The sequence below is a fragment of the Benincasa hispida genome, chromosome 7, assembly GCF_009727055.1.
Source record: "Benincasa hispida cultivar B227 chromosome 7, ASM972705v1, whole genome shotgun sequence".
NCBI lineage: Eukaryota > Viridiplantae > Streptophyta > Magnoliopsida > Cucurbitales > Cucurbitaceae > Benincasa > Benincasa hispida.
Window position 1 is genome coordinate 11,223,878 of NC_052355.1, and position 4,833 is coordinate 11,228,710.

At 31.9% G+C, this 4,833-nt stretch overlaps 1 long non-coding RNA gene across 2 annotated transcripts; it reads left to right on the plus strand.

The window, feature by feature from the left end:
* Positions 1-214: 214 nt before the first annotated feature.
* LOC120081658 lies at positions 215-4,291 on the plus strand. 2 transcript variants are annotated; one of them, XR_005482921.1, is made up of 3 exons: positions 215-845; positions 1,007-1,173; positions 3,390-4,291. It is a non-coding gene; the product is annotated as an uncharacterized LOC120081658 (long non-coding RNA). The 2 variants fall into 2 exon arrangements; XR_005482920.1 differs by having other exon boundaries at positions 1,007-4,213.
* Positions 4,292-4,833: the final 542 nt, after the last annotated feature.

The window sequence follows — 4,833 nt, forward strand, 5'->3', positions numbered from 1 at the left end:
ACCTCGCCGCTCCAGCCACTCCAGCTCGCCGATCGTCATTCACGGCCGTCGCCGTCACGTCCGGTGGTGGGTTTTTCTTCTTCCGTCACGTCCGCTCCAGCCACTCTATCTCTCTCGTTTCTGTTCTAGCGCATCATCTCGCCGCCGTCCCTGTCGCACGCCCGCGGCCGCGGTTCAAGCAGTGGTTGGAGTTCGGTGAGTTCTCAATGTCCAGCTTCCGTTTGCATAAATTTGTTACTCATAACGTGTTGATGATAGATTCAAGATTTAGGATTTGATTAATTTTAGTAAGTTCAAACGTGAGTTCTCTCTCGTTTCTGTAATTTTAGTAAGTATTAAGCCTCTAAAACCCCTAAAACCCCTTCTTGAATTCACTTATGTTAGATGAAATTTATGATTTGATTAAAAGTCAAAGTGAGTCGTTTAGTTTGTCTAGGAACAAGGTCTTGAGCTGTTTGGACATTGTTTAGTAGCTAATTTATGTTTGCTTTAGTGGATTTAGTGTGTAATTTGGTGGTTAAGGCTCTGAATTTGTAGGCCTTTTGTTGTTTGTTCATTCTTTATTACTTATCCACAAATTAAATTTGGAAGTTTGGCATTGGGATTGTCAACATGATTTGAAACTCTTAATGGCTTATGAATGTTGAATATTTCCTCAGGTGTTTGTGTAATGTTTAAATCCTTAAGTTTTAGGTTGTGGATGTTCTGTGAACAAATATTAGAATCAAGTTTGATGTCTAACTTCGGGTTAATTAGGTAAGAAAGTTTGGTATTATTCCTTAGTTTAGTGCGAAATTTGGGGGAGAAATTACCAAACATCTTGCATTCCTTCATGTTTAGTTCAAGTAAGTTGCCTTTCCACTTTTTTTTTTTTTTTTTTTTTTTTTTTTTATAGTTATGATTATTTATTTAATTTTTTTTAGTAGTGTATCATGAGTTTTTGTTTGAATGGTTATATTGCAAAAGTTTAATATTCTTTAAGCTCTACGCATTTTTGTTTCAATAGTCTTTAATGGAGAAATATGGGAAGAGGGATCCTACAACCTTGTTCGAGAAAAAGGAAGGACAGAGATGATGTTGAAGAGGAATCTGCAGATGTTGGTATTCCAATGATTCTTTCAAATATGCACATGAAATCTAGAGTCATTTTTGACCCTTGCCTTTGTTGGAAAGGTAAGGGCCCCGTATATTGCATTTCATTTTTCTTGATACTCTCTAATATTTATTAATTTTTTGAGCTTGACCTTTAATCTTAGCTAGTAATTTATAAGTTTAAAATCAATTGCTCTTCTACTCGTATACAATAGTGCTTGTTTTTCTATTATTGTTTGGTATTCGAGTTTGTGGGTCAACTTTGATGATAACTCCTTCATTAGTTCTTATGAACACTACTTGAACTAATCCAATCATACAAATCTGAGAATACATATATGAACAAAAGCCTGGCATAGAAAAATTTAAGGTTATATTTTGTTTAAAATAGAGATCACAGAACTTCTATTCCTGTTCCTATGTGTGTTGTCAATATTCAAAGGAGTTTCTTCTTTTCGATCTTCTAAAGAGAAATTTCTATAATGGCTAAACTTGATCAATATTCGTTTTCATATAACTATGAAATGTACTTCTATTACAAGAAAGAAAAAGAAATAAGATAATCATCTCGTGAACTATATCAGGTCCATACTTGTATGGGTCCATTCTCCTCCTCCGCAAGAATTTAGCATGTTTTTCTTGATTCAAAATCTAATAGTTCTGAAGAAACATACGCATAACAATAATAGAAAACAAGCATTATTATATACGAGTAGAAGAATAATTGATTTTAAGCCCATAAATTACTAGCTAAGATTAAAGATTAAACTCAAAAAATTAATAAATATTAGAAAGTATCAAGAAAGATGAAATGCAACATACAGAGCTGTTACCTTCCAACCAAGGCAAGTGTCAAAGATGTCTTCTCAAGTACAAAACTGACTCTAGATTTTATATGCAAATTTGAAGGAACCATTGGAATACCAAGATATGGACTCAAAGCATCTGCAGATTCCTCTTTAACCTCACTAGTACTATGTCTCATCTCTGTCCTTCCTTTTCCTCGACTCGGCAAGTGTCAAAGATGTCTTTTCAAGTACAAAAATGACTCTAGATTTCATGTCTGGACTTGAAGGAAGAAACCATTGGAATACCAATATATACACTCAAAACACATCTGCAGATTCCTCTTCAACATCATCAGTACTATGTCCATCTTCTCTGTCCTTCCTTTTCCTCGAACAAGGAGTCGAGGAAAAGGAAGGACAAAGATGATGGAGATAGTACTGGTGAGGTTGAAGAGGAATCTGCAGATGTTTTGAGTTCATATCTTGGTATTCCAATGATTCGTTCCTTCAAGTTTGCACATAAAATCTAGAGTCATTTGTGTACTTGAGAAGACATCTTTGACACTTGTCGAGTCGAGGAAAAAGAAGACAAAGATGATGGAGATAGTACTAGTGAGGTTAAAGAGGAATCTGCATATGCTTTGAGTCCATATCTTGGTATTCCAATGGTTCCTTCAAATTTGCATATAAAATCTAGAGTCAGTTTTGTACTTGAGAAGACATCTTTGACACTTGCCTTGGTTAGAAGGTAACAGCTCTGTATGTTGCATTTCATCTTTCTAATATTTATTAAATTTTTGAGCTTGACCTTTAATCTTAACTAGTAGTTTATAGGTTTAAAATCAATTGCTCTTATACTCGTATATAATAGTGTTTGGTTTTCTATTATTGTTGTGTGTATGTTTCTTCAAAACTATAAGAATTTGAATCAAGAAAAACATGTTGAATTCTTGCGGAGGAGGAGAATGGATTTATACAAGTATAGACCTGATATAGTTCATGAGGTGAGTATCTTATTTATTTATTTTTTGTAATAGAATTACATTTTATAGTTATATGAAAAGAAATGTTGATCAAGTTTAGCAATTACAAAAATTTCTCTTTAGAAGATGAAAAAGAAGAAACTCCTTTAAATATTGACAACACACTTAGGAACATGAATATAATTTTTATGATCTCTCTTTTGAACAAAATATAATCTAGAACTTCTATGATCTCTCTTTTGAACAAAATATAATCTAGAATTTCTATGATTTCTCTTTTGAACAAAATATAATCTTACATTTTCTATGTGTCAGGCTCTTTATTCTCGAATTTGTATAGTTGGATTAGTTCAAGTAGTGTTCATAAGAATTAATGAAGGAGTTCTCATCAAAATTGGCCCACAGACTTGGATACCAGAATCTTAACTTTTTCTTGCTTAACAAAATATTAGTAGCCAGTTATGTGAATAAAACTAATTCCTTATGATGCTTCTGTTTAAATTTCTAACATATGATTATATTGCAGCATAATTGTTGCAAAAGCTTAGCACTAAAGCTAAAGGCAAACGTGGAAAACTATTGTAAGTGGTAAAAAAATCCTGTGATCTAATACCAACCTATCAATTGTTTGAAGATCTGTGAGCTATATATTACAACAATTAGATATAGCACTTCCCCTCCAAAAAAAATCGATATATAATTCCAAAGTAAATAAATAAACAAAGACATGCTTTTGAGTATAATAGTGATGTTGTAAAATTTGGTGGATTAACAAGGATAAGATGTGGTTAGTTCACAGGATTTCATATTTCTTAGCCAAGCTCTCGTATATCATGCGTAGACAAACTCTTAGCACTTGTGATATCCAAAAATTGCATGCAAGTCAGTGAACTGTTTTATTGAACTTCTTTTTTCTCTTTCATAACAAAAGTAGTCAAAATTTGTAGCAAGCCAGTGAAACTGCATGCAATTTACTTTTGTTATGGGTAAACTACGTGCAAGCCAGTGAAATACTCAAAAGTATGCATTTCTTATTTATTTATTTATATTTGGAATTCTATATCCATTTTTTTGGGATGGGAAGTGCTATATCTAATTGCTGTAATAGATCATGTATATAGATCTTTAGGTTGGGTCTTTTTTAACAAAAAAATGTATTGAATAGCCTACATTTGTGACTGCAATTCAAAATACTGAGAAATATCTAACATTGTCATTCATTATAAGGGCTTGTTGTTTGGATTGATTTTCAATTTGTTTATAAACTCTTTCTTTTTAACTTAAAAACACTTATTCAAACACTTTGAACATCAATTGAAACACGGCCAAAGTTTATGAATGATTTTTGTATAATTATTATTTGTCCTTTCAATACTTTGTTTCATTTCTAGAAAAGAACCGTGTTATCAATTTGTTTGGAGTTAAAAAGGGAATTCAATCCTTTAATTTATTGGTTGATGTTGTATGCATTAACTAGCTGTGAGTTATACCCAAGTTGGCTTTATATTTTAAGTTTAGGTTTGAGATTGGGTTTTTGTTGGATGTTCTTATTTTAAAATCTAGGCTTCCCTTGATACTTTTATCTCTTAGGTTTGAGATTGGTTTCAGTTGGATTCTTTTACTTCTAAATTTTAGGCTTCGTTTGATTAACAAATAGGCATTGTTTCATTAGGATTTAGTTTTTAGTGTTATGTTTTTAAAATTTATACTTGTATTCCTCATGGTTTGTAGAAAGAAAAATTTTTATAGATAGAAAAAACGTTAAAATATTTACAGAAATAACAAATAAAGCACCGATAGACTGATAGAAGTTTATCCGTGTCTATCAATTTCTAACATTAATAGACACAGGTAGACTTCAATTAGCTTCTATTAGCCTCTATGAAAGAAGATTAAAACTTTATTATTTTGTGTAAATGGTTTCCTTTATTTTTCTATTTTGAAAATCCACTTTGTAGAAATAGGTGCAT